The following is a 20,440-nucleotide window of genomic DNA, read 5'->3' as shown; positions in this document are numbered from 1 at the left end:
GTTTATAAAGACACAAAATGAGAATGACCTACGAGAGACGGAGGGCTGAAAACGAGAGGAGACTAGGACATATGTGCGACATCAATGCTTTGAGAGAGAGAGAGAGAAAAAAAGAATGATTTCCATTTTAATGTGTCGATGGTCGTTTCCCGAGGACGACTGGAAGACCCACCACAGGCTATCATTCAGGAACAATCTCCTGCGCTGCTACGCCATGTAAATCATTGCACAGGGCTTAAGGATATCTGCAAATAAAGGCTTTCAAAAGAGATTGATAACAGCTAATGTAGCCCTCAGGAATCAAGAGACAAGTCATATGCTATATTTCCTCGCCTGAAGTCCGGGCTATTATTGTACACCCATGCTGCGTATGGAAAAGGCTCAATGCAGTTCAACATCCACTTCATTCTCAGCACCCTGTGTTGGTCCAGGCTGTCATAATTGATGTACATTTTATATAAATGCCTTTGGACTACGGTAAAGTGGTGGAAGTGTCGTGGGTTTCGATAGCAGTATGTTTTAGCACTAAAGTCAGATGGAGTCGGATAGCATGCGAGCCCACTAATGCCACACATCCTCTTGAAATGGATAGCAGACATGCCCACATAATTAAACGCATCAGATAAGCTGGGCTATTATGGTAATTAGGAGATGTTATTACTGTGGATGTTGATATGAGATTTGCCTTTAGGCCTGAGTTACCCCCCTCATCCCCCCCAAACCCCACCCATGCCCCCCGAATGTGATACACAGACCCACCCTCTGACCCACTTACAGACGCTCAATCTGACAGCACACTCTGATCATTCACATTCACTACTGACTGACTGTAGCTTGTTTCAGTGTTAAAACTCTGGTGTAAAACTTTTCATTGTTTAAATACTTTCTCATATCTCACTTTATGTTCAATGGACTGAGTTTGGGATTAAAGAAAGCACTTTTTTTTTTTTTTTTGCTTAAGATTAATAGAAATAAGAAGGTAATAGTACTGTGACTTCATTTCTGCAACCCCCAAATGTATCTTTTTAATCTCAGAAATGTTCATATGTTTCCCATTTTAACTTTATATCCTGTCATCAGCGTTGTTATAATTAACTAAAAACTACTGAAATACAGATAAAATAAAATATAAAGGAATAACTGGAATGGAAATTAGACTTAGCAACTAACAGAAATAAAGAATTTTAAACTGAATTAGAAAAAAAAGACTCAATAAATATTCAAACTAAAATAAAAATAAAGCTATTTACACATTTACACACACACACACACACACACACACACACACACATAGACGTTTTATATATTATATATATATATATATATATATATATATATATAATGAAAACTGAATTTTTTTTTTTTACATTTATTTATTTAATTGAAAAAACTTCCACAGGGAATGGACTACATGATGGTTCAACAACGGATGGGGAGAATATTTTGCAAATGCAAAGATTTCAGTGTCTTTAGTTTTGTAAATAAAAGACTGGGATGATGTTGTTTCAACTGATGAATTGATCCAACACAAATTAGGACTGAATGCTAATTTTTTATTGCTCATTTAGTACACAACAGGAGCAGAATGAATTACCTCAGTGGAACAGCAAGAAAACATGTGGTCGACCGATTTATCGCCAAGGCCGATATATGTTTTTTCAGTTTGGCCGATGTATTCTGATGATGCCTGTCATATTTTTCTAAACCCGTGACAGTGTAACTTACTTGGCAAGACTATGGGACAATCTCAAGCCTTCCAGTTTTCATCCAAAATATCTTAAATTGTGTTCCGAAGACAAACAAAACTTTTACAGGCTTGGAACAACATGGGGGTAAGTGATTAATGACAAAATTTTCATATTGGGGTGAAGTATCCCTTTAAGCAAATACACATTTATATAATTTAAACAAATCTTTGAATGACTAATGAACATTTAATTTCACAAACCTTCAAACTTAATCGAATCCAGCTGTGAGATCTTATGAAGTGTGCCTTTTTATCCAGCATGATCGCGTGTTCTCTGTGTGACGGTTGATCCGTGTGAATTGAATGCTTTAAACTTTAAACTCGACCGCTGTCATATTCATGTCATTTTCTCTGTGTGCTGTATGTAAAATGAGTGTTACCCTGACTTTATTTGAAAAATATGATTCCCAATGCTCAAAAACTTCCCAGAATACCGAGTGCCCTGTTTGGTTACAATGTTTACTTCCTTTTTAATTATATTTTTATTAAATATTTATTTATTTGTAAAAAATACTTTGTCATCTAAAGTATAAGTATGCTTATTTTACACATTTTTTTTTTTTCAATTCATTGTCAAATGATTTCAAAAAAAAAAAAAGTGTTTTTTTGAAAATTATATTGACATTATATCGGCTATTGGCCCCCTCTGCTTTCCAAGATATCGGCATCAGCTGTCAAAAAAATCAATATCAGTCAACCACTAAAAACAATGCAAAGTTATACTGCAGAGCTTTGTTTAGATCAAGCCCATCTTCTTAAATCTGCTGCTTATTATGAAGCTAAAACATTCAAAGTGTTTTTTCCAGATCTATAACGGATCAGTCCATATGTTAGTTAGCAGCGTCTGCTATGGCACCATCTTCCCTGCATTCTATAAATACCCTGTTCTCTCTGTGTGCCAGCGTCCCTCCCCTTGTCGCTCGCAAAGGAAGTGCTGTTCTGTCCACCCAGCCTTGCACTGTGTGCCACTTTGCCTTTCTCTGTGAGTCCTGGCTGCTCTCCCGCCTCACCCTCTGTGCCCTTCAAAATGCCAACCCTCTCTCACACCTGCAACGCTGTCACACTGGCACTCGTCAGTCCTTGCAGTCGCCCAGAAGCGTTGTGCCCATCCAAACTGAGGGGGCACGTGCCCCCTGTGATTCAGGAGCCAAGTGTATTTTGACATTTATTTTATATATTTATTACAATATTTTTATTATAATATTTTACTACAGTAATGTGGGTAAAAAAAATTATATTTTTCAATATTATTAATAAATATTTTTTATATTATATTTTATTACCCCATTTTAAAATTCAATCATATATTTTTATGCACATCAGAAACGTGTAAAAAACTAAGCCATTCATTCAATTTTTGAATAGATAATATAAGATATTACACTTTTTACATTCTACAAATATATGTAGACATGTGACTGATTTTATCAGACAAAACTTTCAGAGGAAAATTATTAGTTTGGTCAAAGATGACAAACATATTTTTCTTCACTTTTTTTTCAGCATTCACAGCCATCCAAGAATACATATTAAAGTAAACATCAATTTAATTTGATGCTGACTTTGAAAATTGTCATGGGCATAAAACAGACAAAAACAACCCAGACAAAGGACAAACACCACAACTCCATATCCAGAGAGCTTAAAGTCATCTGTGAATGATTCACTGAAACAAACATCCAGGTAAAACCTATACAACTGTAACGTTGAATGGCAAGTGGTAAATGCATGTGACATTGGAAGACTATAAGCTCCTTATTGTTAATTCCAACCTGGGCCCGTATTGTTCATTATCATTATTCGACCAGCAGAAGAAAAAAAAAACAGCAGACAGTAAAAACAGAGGGCTGAGACGAGAAGAGGATAGGAATAAATAAATATTTAAACCAACAGGAGACGTAAAGATATCGTAGGGTGCAAAAAGCGAGAGACAAAGCATGAATGAAAATTGATTTTTTGAGTTTTGTTTGTTTCAATAAAGGCAGCATTACCTCAAAGCTCCGTCTTCAGAAAGACTTCTCAGAACAAAATGTGCTATTAAGACAATAATAGGATTATTATTCCTGTTTGTTTGTTATGGTGGATCAACTAAATCAGGGTTAAAAGAGAGGAGATTAACTCGGCCTCGTTATCGTCGCTTCATGAAATTAGCACCAGACGCAAGACTCATCTGCATATTCATTTATTGTTGTGAGAATCTATCCCTTTAATTAGACACTGAGACGAGATAGGCACTTGTTTTCGATAAACACGCAGTGACAAGCGCACATCCCAGCGTCGACTACTGACAGACTTTTTTTTCAGATTCTCTTATTGCATTAAAAAGCGTTCACACCACCTATACGAGGTGCTGAGAGAAAGAAGTGGGAGGTGATTTCTTCTTAAGTTGCATCAAAGTTGAAAAGCAGACGGAATGTAGCGGAATGTGAGTCAGTCTCATCTGTGTGTGTGTGTGTGTGTGTGTGCACGGATATGCTCATTCAAAACAGGTACTGTGCCTATATTTGTGTTTACACGCCATTGTACGTACCTGCATGCATTTCCGCGAGGTTTGTTCTAAACGAGCAATTAAACAGTCAAATGAAATTGTCATTTGATTTTAATTACCGTGTACAAATTGAGACAGCCCTTGAAGTCGGCGCGTGTTTCTTTCCATTTCTGATGATATGTTGTTCAATGTGAGAGGATAATAAGACAGGCTGTTAATTAAAATCCCTCGTTATTGTCAGACGGAGTGACTAAACATTGTCTATACCTTCACTAAGTAATGCTGTTGACACACAATATCACGCAGACTAAATGCATTAAATCACACCTGCTGTAATTAGAAGCACTCCACTCATTCATAGCTTAATACATCCGACCTGGGATGAGATTCCTGCTTCTCCAATGCAGGTCACAGGGTTTAAAAAAACTAAAACATAAAATTTTGATTCAGATTATTAGCCAAAAAAAAAGGGATTCGAACGGAAGATACTCAAACATCTGTTTCAAACTGCCCTGTAAAACCATAGACTAACTTAAATTACATTTGCAGTCCATTTTAAGTACTGCAGTGATGATATATTCCAAGAGCAACAAGTTGTTAAGGTAGCTATTGCCAAAATGCTACACAATACAGTTACTGTAACAGCTTGGTACAATAGCTTGTCACTGGGGTAGTGCCCTTAAAAAGGAAAATTTTACCTCAAATCCACTTAAAGTTGCACATTCACCTTACAGTAGTAACAAAATAGGTTTCGTTAAGTTACTACTATAAACTATTTAGGGATAAAAAAGGTACAAACATGTAAGTTTCTCCATAAAATATTGATAAATCAATATTTGGTTGGGGGTTCGGTGCATTGCATCGCTCAAAGGCACCTAAGTAGTGGTATTGCCCGCCCGATACTGGAACCCACAACACTAGGGTTAGGAGTAATACTCTCTAACCACTAGGACACGACTCCCCCATTTCAAGTTCCACAGAAGAAAAAAGTCATACATGTTGACTGACATTATGTCAAATCATAAAATACATATAAAAGATTAGTGCAGTGCAGGTCAACTGTCTCATCTGCTATCCAGTTTCTCTAAACTTTTTTTTTTATTCGAAAAAAAAAAAAAAAAAACAGGAAACTGTAAGACAAACAGCTATTTTAAAGTTTAAAATCTCAAGTTCATCATACACAATTCCATCCATACCTAAAGAATTTATATTCATTCAAGAGATGCTTTGAGCCAAAGCAACAAAATGTAAAGAACACATTTCAAATTATTCTTTGAAAATGGCGCAATTACCCAATTTCAGACTAAGATAGTGTGTACATTGCTTTCACAATTATTCTAGGATTGTATAAGGTTAAAGTTCACAGCTGCATACTACAGTTGTGTCTCACATGACAAGCTATACACTATGCACTTTTGCTATGCTTGTAGTATATTTATTCAACTCTTCAATGTATCAATTGAAGAACGTTATTTTGACATCCATGTCTAATAGTCTCTCCCCTTCCACTATGTAAGGAAAGCTGCTAATGTTGAGTGGACAAGGGTCCTTTGTTGGTTAAATATGTGCATCATCTGTGTATTTGAAGTGCACTTCTTCATGTGTTCTTTAGTGTGAAGACACTACTCACACTCTTTTTTTCATCTATGCCATTTTATAGGCACTGGGACACTTTTTGATTAACAAAAGCACATTTTAAGGGCAATATTCTCATCGCATACTCTAATAAGCCCTGAAATTATTTTCTGAGAGAACTGAGAAATGTGTCTACAAGCAAACGATTCAAATTTAGCCCTGAAAACTATTTTTAAAAATGAAGAGACCTCTTAGCAAACCTCTAGTGTGTGCAGTCCTACATTAGATTTGCCTTGTTTTATTCCCACTGCTTTACTGCGGCTCTCTCTGTAATGTAATGACCACTTTAGGCTCATTTTGGGATAGGGCTCTGTTCACATGGCTGCACAGAACGGGGTGGTACAGCATCCCCCCTTCCTTTCCACCTGCTCTCCAGAGAGAAACATCACACACCGACAATCTCACACAACACTCGGCAGACAGAGCGCTGGAACATCAGAAGATGGACAAGATGCCATGCTGTACGTCTTTCGCCTCTATCTTCCTCTCTCCCTCTCTCGTTACATGCTGTGCCCTGGTGCTGTTGAATGTCTGTCCATCACACAGATCAAAAAGCTGCTCCCCTGCCCCGCAGCTTCATGGGCAGACTGTTCAAATTAACCCTGTCACTGCTGGTGTTAACAACACAGGAATCTTCTCCTACCTCTTGTTAAAATTCATGACAAAAACTCATAGTCAAAATGTTTCTAAGATTTTGGCTAATGCTAATTACCAACAATATAAACTTGCCTAATGCCAAAGCAACAGCAGTTTAACAGAATGGCTTTTGTAACTCATGATGTGTGGTCCACGGCTCCGTCATAAGACATCACTTTCTGATTTTACTAATCTCCTGGTACACCCAGCTGTGGTAAATTTGGATTGTAAATCTGGATGGTTTGAATGAAGCTTTGAATGCATTTCAAGAGTGATTTATGGAAAGATCGGAACACAAGTGAGGAGGAGGTCATGTGATCATCACCTGGTCTGCGTTCTCTTATCTTTGCTATGCTTAAGAATATTATGATTAGAGAGAGTTCAGACAATTGATGTTTTTAACCAATTGTTGCAACCTTGCCCAGCAACAACAAAAAAAGAGAAACAGGCTTGAGGCATTCTTCTGAGGCACATCTCCAATGAACCGCACCAAATATCAAAACCAAGCAAATCTTTGTCAAATCTACTCTTTGTCTGAAAAATAAAATAGAAGAGTTTCTTAAATAAATGATGCTCTTTTGAATAAATGGCAGCTTGGTTAACCTTTAAATTGTATTGCATTTAGTGTATTTAGTTATTTCATATAATCCCACCACGAAATCTAACTGGATAAACCACAAATTTGATTTTGACTAAGCTGCTGCTGTTGGTTATTGCTGTAGTTGTAAATTTTTGCTGCTGCAAGAAATAACAGGAACTTGCTACTTCCAATCCATTCAACAATATGGTTCTGTGTGTATTTAAGAGATGCTGCTGCTGCACAAATAGCATATAAAATAACTCATAGCAGATCTTTACAGGTGGAGGTGGGGAAGATGGAGTGTTTCAGAGGACCTCTGAAAGTATGCAGCAAAATGCTCAAGTGGATACTAACCAGCCATTTAAATGTGCTGTAAAGCAGCAAAAGCTCATTGGCTGCGTATGCATTATGAACCAATCAGCTTGTGCCAGTTCGTTTAACATTGTGAATATCGTCAGTTACATTAAGACCCTTTGCCATATTTTCAGGAAAGACATTTTAATGCATTTTGCAGATGCATTTATCCAAAGTAACCTGCACCTCACACTTTTTTTTTAGTTGACAATTTCCAGGATATCAAACGGATGACCTTGGGGTGCCACAGCTTACTGTCTGAGCTGCAGAGATCCTACAGTTCTTAGAGGGGCAAAATGTCAGAAAATGTCCCAATCTGATCGCTCTACACATAAAAAAAAAAAATAATAATAATAATACTTATAATAAAAATGAGACCTGCACAGACAGAAGCACATACATAGCGTACAGTTCAGAAATACTTTGACGGACAGATTTCTGCACGAGACATTTTTAAGGACAAAACACTCTTCTAAACTCCCTGCTCCTCAGTATGTCTGTAACACTCACTCTGGGTGGCACATGGCTCTTCTGACATGTTTGATTTGCTGGCTTCCAACACAGTGGTGTGTGTGTGTGTGTGTGTACAGTATAAATGACAAAAGTGACTCTTCAGGCAGTGCTGTATTGGGAGGAAGGTGAGGATTGCCAGTCCTCGGCTCGTCTCCCAACTGTCTCACCACTGGCAGCTCTGATCACAGAGTGATGACAGCCTATGATTGTCAAAATACGTGTCACTGACTGGCAGCCCCGGCTTTGGCATGTGCTGAAGCTCAATTTTCCCTTTCTTTTTTTATTTTGTCATCTCCCTCTCTGCTTTCTACGCCATCCATGGGTTTGGTTAACACCAGCCAAATGTGGAAGAAGAAACATACACAGGTGGGAATTAACTCAGTGTGTGTGTGGAAGCAGTTGCACTTCTGGTTGGTGTGTGTGTGTACGTGTGTGAGGTGACAGGGAACAGCATGGGGACGTGTCAGCCCCGGAGTAGAGACCGTAGTGTCTTAGACAGCTTTCAGATAGAGCTAGATCTCCCTCTCAACTCCAGAGAGCGACGAGAGAGCATGACTGACAACTTGCCTTGTGGTTGTTGTTTTTCAAAGGGTGTCAATAGAAACAGTAGCAGACCACAAAGAGGTGGAATGAAAGAAGCCTTAAAGGTGTAGATCGCCTAAAAATGAATGTACTGTCATCATTTACTCACCCTCATGCTGTTCCAAACCTGTATGACTTTCTGGGAAACACAAAAGGATGGATTTTGAAGGATTGTACTGGTCTCTTTTCATTGAAAGGGGACAGAAGGTTTCAAAAAGCTTCAAAATGGATACAAAAAAACCATCCACTTGTTAAATCATTACATATCGAATACTGTGTCTGAGTCCAAGTTTCTGCTCCATTTCAAGTGAGAATGTGATCTCAACAGCCATTTATAAAGACTATTCATTTATAGCTAAGCTTTTGAAACCGCACTGTGTACACTGAAAATGTCTGGACTTACATATTCATAAAAATGTAATCACTGTTTATTATTTGCTTTTGGACCTGGATACTGTGACACATGCATCAGACTTAACCAAATAGAAGTGAAAAAAGAACTATCGACATGACTCATGCACTTTAGTCTTCTGAAGCCATTCAACAGATCTGTGTGAAGAAATCCATCAAATACTGAAAATCTTGATGTTCACATTGCCTCTCAAACAAGTCTTTTTAATGACTCATTTGATCAAGTACACAACAACAACAAAAAAAACACCATTATAATGCAATAATGAGATTTACAGTATATTGAAAATAAACTTTACCTCATGTAAACACAATACTTTGAACAAATTGATATGATTAGGCTCAATAATTGTAGCAATATGTGGCATAAGCCGATTTGAATCCTGTGGAAATAACCACATTATTTCTGCACATGTAAACATGTCAATTGTCAATGATCCATTTATGAATCTGATTTGAGTTTAACTCACTGATTATAACTGGTAATTGTAGCTTTTTTTTACCATTCTGACTTTGTCAAAAAGTTTATTTCTAGCAATTTTGGGTTCATATCTTGCACTTCTCAAAAAACAAACAGTTCATTTATTTATTCCATGGTGGAAATAAGCTTCCATAGATTTGACTTCAGATGAGCTTTGATTCTTAAAAAAAAAAGCATATTTTGTGTTTCAGAAAAAAAAAAAAGTGTCATACAGATTGGAATGACATGATGGTGAATAAATGATGACAGAATTTTCAAATTTGGGTGAACTGTTTCTTTAAAAGTGACATACTAGCTACTGTATCTCTGCTGATATGCCTAAATAATTATTTATATCAATTTCACCTCATTTTTCTACAAGCAGTAAGCTTCAACGGTTATTATTTTGAGTTACAATGAATTAGGAATCGTTATGTGCTTCACAGTAGGTGCAAACCCTCAGGAGACCACGCACTGCATTATCAAAGATAAGACACGTCTTGTAATCGGCCGCCATAGCGTGTTGCAGCTGATACACCCGTCCCATGAGAATCTCGCGAGGGAGATACATTTGATAGGTTGCATGGTAAAAAAACAAACCAAAACAGCGATACCTACCAAAAGGTTCATGTCAAGGCTGACTGATTCGCGTTGCTTGGCAAGGCATGCTTTTAGAGGAGATGATTAGGAAGTTTGAAGTGACAGCCACCCGATCCATCCGCTCTTCAACTTTCCTATTTATATAGCCATTCATATTCATGAAGGATGAAGCGCAAGTGCATTTAATGTTATTGCAAAGATGAACTTCACCCTCGCTGGCAGCTGACGGGGAGAGATTACTCTGGCCGACTGACAGTCAAGTGGCAGGCTAGTGTGCTAAATCAGAGTACGGACAGCGCCCATGAAAGCAAGGCTCATCTACAGACTTGTAAAAACGCCTCTTCACTTCACTTTGGGCATTAAGTGGATTGTTTGCCTGATAATACATCTCGTACGGAAGTGTACAGCCGAGCAGGCCCGTTAAAGTAGAGGAGAGAGTTGTGCCGCCCGATACCACTTTAATAGTCTTTGCCGCTTGACGTGCATGGTGTACTGTGGTAAAACTTGCGTGCGGCGATGATGGTAATGTTCTTACGTGTGTTAAGCTTGAGTGTGGGTGAGAAATGTACTCTTCACAAGCAAGAAGGCAGTTAACCTTTAAACAGATGGATAATTCCAAACAGCACTGTAAAATTAATAGACTCTAAACATTGCTGCTCAAAGCAGCCAGTCATGTCATCCCGAGGATTCATACATCATTCCAAGCAAGCATCTGTCTGTGACAGTTATGGGACGTGTGCTTTTGAGGAATAAAAATTGCTAACGGTGAAAATGTTTATGAATCTCAAGTACATGCCGGGCATACCTGAGTGTGAATAGGGCCATCATGGCGCTGAGCGATGCTCCGTTCAAGTCATGGGGAACGCCAGGAAGGATCCTCAAAGCACTGCCATGGATGACTGCATGGACAGGAAAGAGGACGATTACTTAGCCAGAAATGAAGAAGGTTCATAAACATACCAAAAATGTGTCACATTTTGCATTATATAGGCTACAAATATATAACAAAGTAGAATTTGCTATCAAGGTATTTGCAATTCACTAAAAAATAATATACTCTTTTGCTTGGGAATATAACTTTGTCACACTGTTTGTGATTCACAAAAAATATAAGGGTTATAAGTGCATTTACCTCGGGGATCAGACTAATCATGGTGTATGTTTTCAATTCACAAAAGTTTTAGCGCACAATAGAGTTCTTCACTCAGGAATCAGACTTTACTGGTTGAGCTGTTTGTGATTCACTTAAAGATTTGGCTTGTGATTCCAGTAGTTGCACTAATTATTAATGATTCACTTGAATGAATTCATAAGAGTTATTTGTCTGAGAATTGGACTCCACTAACTGTGATGAACGCTTGTGATTCACTTTAAAATACAGACTCATAAGAGTATTCCATTCAAGAATTGGACTTCGCTAGTTTTGCTAAATGTTTGTGATGTACTTAAAATAACTGTCTAGTAAAAGTCTTTTGTCCAGGAATTGAACTTTATTGGTTGCAGTGATCATTTGTGATTCACTGAAAGAAGAGCCATTAGTTGAACTGTTTGTGGGTCAATAAAGGAAATAAGCATACAACTCTCTTTCCCTTGCCAGTAACCAGTGTCCAAAACTTTTTATAATTTGAAACCAGGCAAACTACTTGGACTCTTTTTACTGAAATGTGTTTGTGGTATGCTCTGATTATTTAATGTCTCTTGGTTTATATTAACTGATGCTACCTGTATGTGACTATAATGAGAGAAAGTCCTCTCAGCAATGTTCCAAAATTTTGTGCAAAACCTTCGCAGATTGAAAGCTGTCATTGCCAAAAAGAAAGATTTTGAAATTAAATGTTCAACAAGCACGTACGGTGTAGTGTTCAGATGTCCACATACACTTTTGGCCATATAATGTAGTTCAAATTAATAGGATACTGAAAAACATAGCTGGCGTCCGGCGACATTGAACATCCACAGAGGAGAATTATCTTAGGCATCATAAACCTTTATGACCACCCGAGCTGATGTGAGCTGCCTAAAGCATCACTTCTATCCCAGCTTGTCCAAGTAAATTCCACTCAGCACCACTGGTGTGACATTAGCCCATTCCCTGTGAAGCTAACTACCGTTTAACAGATGGACTCCATACACTGCGTCAAACACAACCCGGGGCCAATTTAGTAAGTTAAAGTAATCAATGAGCTCTGTTGGCCCAATATGCAGGATTTCCCCATCGGTTCAGCCTTGTCAACCCCACTGCGGTCAGAGCAGGACCCCCAGCTGCCCCAATAAGCCCCTCAGCCTGCCTAATCTTGTTATTACAGCAAAGATAAGGATTAACGCCTCTGCAGGGGAGGCAGCCGTCAATATGACCTCTGATATGCATAATGCATGGATGGACTGATGGATGAGGCCTGTGAAATACCTACAGAGCAGTACTGCTGCATATATTAGTACTGAGCTGGAAAACAGGAATAGTATCTTTGACCTTTGATCGATTGTGCATTGATGCAACTTGAAAGGTAATGTACTGTTCGTAAAAGCAGGACTCTGGTTTCTTGCGAAGACATGACTCAAGTACAATTGAGTTTGATTGTCGGTAATAGAATTATGGATCACTCATGATGGGTCCCAATCGGCAATGGAGTAGTTGCTTTTCTGCCTCCTTCTCACAGAGCTTCCGCCAAGGGGTCAAGGTTTTGTAGATTAGCATAACCATTGTAGCCCATTCTGGTGGATACTGCACCTACAGACCTACCATCTGCAAGCAAAAGCATCTTTCCCTATAGACAGCCATTCATAATTAACCTTGGATTCTGACAAATATGTATTGTCAAGGAATATTATATATATATATATATATATATATATATATGTATATATATATATAATATTATATATATATATATATATATATATATATATATATATATATATATATATATATATATATATATATATATTTTAGGGGTGTAACGATACGCGTATTCGTATTGAACCGTTCGGTACGACGCTTTCGGTTCGGTACGCGGTACGCATTATGTATACCGAACGGTTCGTTGGAGTAATTAATTATATTTGAAAAAAAAAAAAAAAGAGAGAGAGAGAAATATAATGATATGCGTTCAACAAGGTAGCCCAATAACCCAAACAACGTAACAGGCAACGCCCCTGACACTCCCGAAGAAGAAAAAAACACCATCTTATATGTTTATGTTAGGCTACTCAGCAGGCGCTCGCTCACTCAGTACGCGCTGAAGGCTCGTTGCAAAATAGCCAATGCGTTTAACAGACTAGAAATGAGAAGATCCTCCAATAACCAACAGGTCTGGTGTTTGGGTGCACTTTGGATTCCCTTTAAGCTATAATGGTGATGGCAAGAGAGTGGTGGATAAAAAAACAACGGTATGTCGCATCTGCAACATGACAGGGTACACCAGCGGGAATAAAAAAAAATAAAAAAAAACACCAGCGGGAATATCTGGGATATATGCGTCAGTACTATCTGGGAAAAGACGAAAAAAAGGAGAAACATGCACGCAGCAAACTATCCCTGCAGCATTTAGAAACTATAGCTTACAGGGAATCCAACCCAAACACCAGACCTGTTGGTTATTTTAGGATCTTATATTTCTGGTCTGTTAAAGGCATTCGACATTTTGCAACGAGCCTTCAGCGCGTGCTGAGTGAGCGAGCGCCTTAGGGGCCGTTCACATATCGTGCCTAAAAACGCATGGAAAACGCTAAGCGCGTCTTTCTCCTCCTTTCCAAAGCGCTTGGGCAGAAGCGCTCATGAGGCGTCTGTCTTTGCTAAGCAACAATGACGTGCTCTCTCCATGAGACGCGGAAATTTCAGCGAAGGATAAATGGATTTGCAGCTCTAAAAATCGCTTGCAGTAGCTCTGCTACTAAATTTATTTCAAAATTGCAATCCATATACAACTATGATCAGCTGTTCCTTCATCTTGGCTGAGCTCTCAACGTTGTTACGGGAAAGGATGAAGCTGATTGGTTAGTTCTTGTCACATGACCCGCGGTGCGCTTGCGGCATTCTGAAAAGTTGAGATGTTTTTACATTTTGCTGTATCTAAAACGTATCGAACCGAACCGTGACATCAGTGTATCGTATCGAACCGAACCGTGAATTTTGTGAACCGTTACACCCCTAATATATATATATATATATATATATATATATATATATATATATATATATATATATATATATATAATATGAGTCATTGAATTTACTTGATTCATACGCACCATTGATTCCTTCAGGAAGAAGACGTTCAAATTCTTCCCGCCAATAACAATGATTCATTAAGCAATCAAATAATTGTCTTTAAGAGGGAGTCATTTATTCAAATGAATCATTCAAAAAGATCATAACTTTTTAATTCATTTTTTTTTTCCTTAAAAATTTAAATTCAATTGACATAGGCCTATTACATTTTTTTTCTGAAATTTTCCACAGAACCAGCTCTCTTCTAAAAAAAAATAATAATAATAATAATCATATTGCATTTTTAATTTTATTTTTTACATTTGTTTTCAGATAGCTTTTAACTGTGTGAAATAGAAAATGTTTATGTCCACTGCCTTTAATGTCATAGTTTGCTAGTGATGCACTTTGAACTATGTATTTTTTTTGTGTTGACTTCAGCCAGTCAGCGCTGTCATGATGTTATCTTCAGACATTGGCTCAAAACAACCTGGCAGCAGAACAGAGCACCTATGAGCAAAGCTGATTTCAATGATTTCAAATTGACTACGGAGCAAGCGCTGTTGGAATGCTAATGGTTAGCTTTAGCATGGTATATTAGTCTTTCATGGTTCCCACTAACCCCAACTTTATAATTTCTAATTTAGAGTAAGTCTGGCTTTTAAAAAAATCAACATAGATGAAATCAATGTCAGTTTATGAAAAAAGGAAGAGAGAAACGAATCAGCTGTGGTTGACATTTGAAACTCTGACTTGTCAGACAGTGAATCATGTTCAAGCCGTGTTAGAAGAGGCGCACAGGTATGTTTTTCCACAAGGAGAAGCAGGAATAAGGAAGACCAACAGCTCTCTGGATACATTTCTTCCCCTCTCCGTCTCTCCTTTCCTCCCCCCACCCCAGTGTCCCCTGTTCTCCGTGGACCACTGACAGCATGCCTGCACAGAAATGCGGCGTTACCTTCAAATTATGCAGGAGCGACTCGTGCTCGTCCGTGGGTTGGCTGCACGCCGCTCGACATGTGTCAGGGCCGCCACGTCTCCGCTGAGCTAATGATGCTACACCGGACAGCCCACTGTCCTTCTGAACGTGCGTGCGTGTGTGAGCCCAGACGTGACATCGTCAGTAGAGACCCTCCATCTGATTAAAACAAAACCAAACCAGAAAAAGCAAGCGAAAAAAAGAAGAAGAGGAAAACCCGGCGCAGACGCGTGTCAGGTTTAGCTGGCGATGGGGTGGACATGCGCGGTGTTTGTAAAGGTGGGAAGGTGAAACACTGTTTGAGTGTCTGACTTGCAACACATCAACAAGAAAAAAAAACACCTGGACATCTTGTAGGGCAGGACATTGAGTAAACTTTTCTGGATTTTGACAGAAAAAAAAAGAGAGAGTGGACTGAACACGGGACTGAAAAAAAAATGTGTTTTTTTTGTCCTTTTGTAAACAAGGTAGGCTACAAACCGCCTACATTAACCAAATTATCTAAAAGGTAAAGTAAAAACAAAAAGGTGAAAACACTACTAACTTACCTGTTTTGGCATGACTGTAAATGCTACTTTCAAAACAGACAAGCTTTTCCAGTAACAAGCTACCTTTTCCAACAATTAACATTAAAATGAATCAAAACCTGTATTTCATTTAAGAGTCAAGCATATAAGAATCAATATTCAAACAAGTTTTCCTAAACTATTCTTTTTCACTTGTAGAATTCAGAATTCAGATTCATTCTAGTGAATCTGTTTGCTTCAATGTAGCTATAAAAAAAAGTAGGCCTTTTTTTGACAGCAAACAAAACTAAATAAATATTATATATTACATAAATGCTAATACTTAATTATACATTCCCATGATGGCAAAGCTGCATTTTCAGCAGCCATTACTCAAGTATATGTTTAAAAATATATTGCACAACTTTAGTGTAGTTCATTCAATGGCAGGGTAGGTGATTTGGTTCAAAAAAGTTTTTTTCTTATGCTGGTCTAAATTTATTTATATGTATTTATATAGGCTGTGGAAGGCATAAGACCATAAAATGTTCGTCCAATCTAAATGTTCGGTCCGAACATTACGATAGGCTGTCAGACCTGTCTGTCAAATATGTATTTGCATACCTCTGCACACTCGGTTTGCGCAGACATGATATGTCATCAGCGCGTTCCAGTGAGAATGACAGGCATTTTATTGTAATATTATGCACTTTGTATTGTAATGTTTTCTCACTGGTGAAGAGACAAGAGTCGATCTTACAGTACTGCATTCAGTCCTCCATCAACAACGTCTCTCATCGTGTTGCTGGTTAGTCTCTAGTCTAGTGAGGGTACATGCTCGGTTTACTTATTTTTGTCGTGGGAATGTCATAATATGTCATGGCCATGAGATCAGTTTGTCGAGGTAGCAACATCCTTATGTCAAATGGAAACTTAATAGTAGAGATATTTGATGTAGAGTGTTCTTTTAATATAAATCAAAGATGCAAATATGACAAGTCATTTCAGCAGTGGTAATATCCATCTGTCATTCAAGTAGCTGTTGTTGAAAACTTTGTAGTAAAGAAAAGAAACGCTTTACACTTACTGTACCTGTACGGCGCGGAGATAAACAAATATGTTCAGCCATGTCGAAAGCCTCTGAGAGGAAACTCAGCTGAATCTGAAAGAACAATCACAGAAACTTAACAACAAAGTCAGTTACTTTCTCTCAGCTGCTCGGGCCGTCAGGGAGTAAGAATACACCTTTTTCACCAACGAATAATAATGGCACGGAAGCATATTTGTGCTCATTAATTCACACAGATCTTTCTCATTCCCTCCCTTCTTTTTCTCACTCTGCATCACTCGCTGACTTTTCCCTACATCAATTTAATCTGAAATTGCATACAAATCCCACAGCAACATTGGCAGAAGCTTTTGTCTCACAAAGCAGTCTAGCAAAAATTCAAAATTCAATCATTCACTGTTGAGTGAATGGCAAAAAATGGCTTCCAGCTGCACACAGACATCTTTATAGAAGGTTAGACATTGGATGGAAACAGTACTCATGGCGATAGAATAATATAAAGCCAATTTAAAGCTTTAATTATACTATTTTAAGGGATATTCATGATTATATATATATATATATATTTAATTCCAATATGAGAGAAAAAAATGACATCAAATGACTTGGTAATCATAAAATATAAATTAAATGTTATATTTCTAATTTAAATATATAAAATATGAATACATTTTCTAAGTTGGTGTCGATATTATCTGAAAATGCTTGACTTATTATTCAATAAATCAAAACATCAAATAAAACATAAAAAAAATGGAACACCAATTATATTTTAAAATATAGAAAATCCATTAAAAATCTGTCAAATTAAATACATTTTCAACAAAACTGGTGCAGATAAAAAAAACAAGGGGTTAAGGCTAGAATGGACGCATATGGCGCTACTAGGCATGTGCACATCAATACAACGGAATTTCTTTAACATTGTACAGCAATTACTATTTTGGCATTATTGAAAAAAGGGACAGGTTTAAGGTTGGGATAGGTGTAGGTGTAGACATTAATAAAACACAATCTAATAGGTAGAAAATTAAATGTCATTGTTAGTTTCCAGTTGGAGCTATATCCCTTTTAGCCACAACCAAAACCAAGTACAAATTTGAACAGTATTTCCTTACTCTGAACTTTGACCTTGGAAGGACTTTTCCACAACTTCTTATATTTTCAAAATACAAGTTTTTAACCATGATAACACCGGTTATATATATATATATATATATATATATATATATATATATATATATAAAATTGTGACAATATTATTTCATTATTAATATTATTAACTTTGCATAACTATTAGAAATCGCACTAATGCTTAATCCAAAAAAAAAAAAAAAAAAAGGGCACTGACAAATGTGAAAATAAATGTTCAAAACACTATAGTCAAACTATTTCATATTGCTTTTCTGTTAAGTTTCTTGACTATATAAAATCCTTTTCATGAATGACCTGAATGTCTTTCCTCTTATATCCGGCAGTTTATCTGCAGCTTGAAAGCATGTTCCTGACTAAGCTAACTTGCTCTTCTTCCTGTCATAGCAAACTTGATGCATTCTGCACAACATCGGACTTGACTTTTTTAACCTCTGTATAAAGACACCAGAGAAGCTGTGGGCGGATTTCAGCTCTGGTTTTAGTGCAACTCCCCTCCGCTTTGCTATCGAGTCCCATATAGCGGCTGAGTGGATGGGGCTGAAGTGAAGCTGGTCGTCTCTGCTCGGCGTGAGTGATGAGCAGTAGAATAGACAGGCTGTCACAGCACACCTGTAGGCCTGGCAGCCGAGTCCATCACCGAGCTGAGCCTTCACAGAGATTAAAAACACTGCATCCATTAGGCCTCGTGTCAGCCGTCATTATTCTATAAAGAAGCGATTTTGTCACATCTCCATTCTTCAGGCCGCTATCCGCACGCAGATGAATAAGCAGGACGTTCCATCTCAAAACACGGCTCACTTTTGACAGGAACACAACCATTTGTGACGCCATCTCCCCAATACTTCACACATCCATTGGGAAGGAAGCATCAAATAAGTCTTAATGCAATGATCCCGCAGTCCATCACCTGATGGGACTCGAAGTTTTCCAGCCATATTTACTCTCGGAAATGTACGTTTCGTCCTAGAGCTGTCAATCAAACGAGCTCACAATTTATTCTGCCATGTGCATTTATCTGACAGGCCTTTGTTTTCTACAATGTTCAACTGTGATTCAATTTTACACATTCTGCCTTGTAGTTTGACAGCTGTCATTTGACAGGAACACAGGCCTCATTGCGGACAGCTTAAGAATAACAAATTCAGACTGGAAATAGGCAGCGCACAGGGTGTCAAGTGAGTATTTAAAAGATTAAAACATTTCAAATTGAATGGAGGAACTGCTGGTGCTTTTCAAACTGCATGCGTTTTTAAAGTTGTGTATTTAAAGTCCAGGCTTTTGGTGAAGGTGAACGCAATAATGAAAAATCTGTCATTTTCTTGCTTTAATGTCACCCCAAACCTGTATGACTCTCTTCCATCTGAGGAACACAAAAGAAGCCATTTACCAGAATGATTTATACAATGAATGGTGAGGTTATTTATTAGACATCCATGGAACCTTTCCATTCCACAAAACGTCTGAATATTACTGTTTAAGAGCACCTGAGCTGTCAAGTACCAGCATGAACATTCTGCTAAACATCTCCTTTTGTTTTCTACACAACACTAAAATTCAAACGGGTTTAGAATGACAAGGTGATTAAAAAAAAAATTATATTATATTATATTAAAAAGTTCTGTCATTCACCGACTACAATGTGTCATTTTCAGATTTTAATATTTTCAATCTGCCAATTTATTCCTCTCTGGATAAAGTGTGCAATTTCGATAGAGAGCATTTAAATTACGTTGAAGTCTCACTGCTTTGCCTTTTCAAAACAGCAAATTGTCATCATAGTCCCACTGTCAATGAATTCTTTTGTGTGGCATCATATTTATGGTTCAATGTCTGTCTGTAAGGTCGAGCAGCAAAGGAACAGGACAAGATGATTTATTTCCTGTTAACTTGAAATGAAATAACAAAATGTGAGACTCAAGGTGATCAAATCACACTGATGGGTTGCATCAGTAATGACACTGATATCTGACATGCAAAGACATATTCCAAATTCTGTGATCCTTCAAACCTTCATCCCATCTTGTTATGAAGCATCTTAGTATTTTAGGGTGGTGATAGCACAAGCGAAATGGGGATCAGTTTTGTGTCTAAACTACATATGTTTATTAATCAATAAGCAACTTCTTTCCAAATTCATTTTCCCTCAGAAATGTATCACTATATCATGATTAACGTTCATAGTAAAAATGTACTTGGCAGGAACATGTAGAGACAGATGAAACATGCCTATTTACTGCTAAAAATGTGATTGCCACTTACAAAGTTGCAAGGCATCCAAACCTTTTTGTCTTTAACATTGTTTCACCTAAGCTTTGTGTTTACATTTGCATTTAACTGGCGCTTTAAGACACAAACGCATGCTTCTAAAACCTTTTGTTTCTCGTAGCATGCGATATCTGCGGATAGGCAGTAAGTCAATTCTTTAAGAGAGACCTGGCATGGCCCCTTTTATCTCTGTGTGCGTCGGGACCCCAGATGTGGAAGGAAATGGAAGGCTTAATTTTATAATACACTTAAG

The 20,440-nt window shown here is 37.7% G+C and overlaps 1 long non-coding RNA gene across 1 annotated transcript in view; it reads right to left on the bottom strand.

Annotated features, from left to right (window-relative positions):
* LOC127979763 (uncharacterized) overlaps positions 1-15,599 on the bottom strand; it is a 65,769-nt gene extending 50,170 nt beyond the window's left edge. Inside the window, exons 1-2 of the long non-coding RNA XR_008158865.1 lie at positions 15,172-15,599; positions 10,812-10,905 (exon numbers count right to left, since the gene is read on the bottom strand). This is a non-coding gene — a long non-coding RNA (uncharacterized LOC127979763). The remainder of the gene's footprint in view (positions 1-10,811; positions 10,906-15,171) is intronic.
* Between the last annotated feature and the right edge of the window lie 4,841 nt (positions 15,600-20,440).

This window comes from Carassius gibelio, chromosome B19, assembly GCF_023724105.1.
Source record: "Carassius gibelio isolate Cgi1373 ecotype wild population from Czech Republic chromosome B19, carGib1.2-hapl.c, whole genome shotgun sequence".
In the NCBI taxonomy this organism is placed as follows: domain Eukaryota; kingdom Metazoa; phylum Chordata; class Actinopteri; order Cypriniformes; family Cyprinidae; genus Carassius; species Carassius gibelio.
This window is presented reverse-complemented; position numbering and strand designations above follow the sequence as displayed.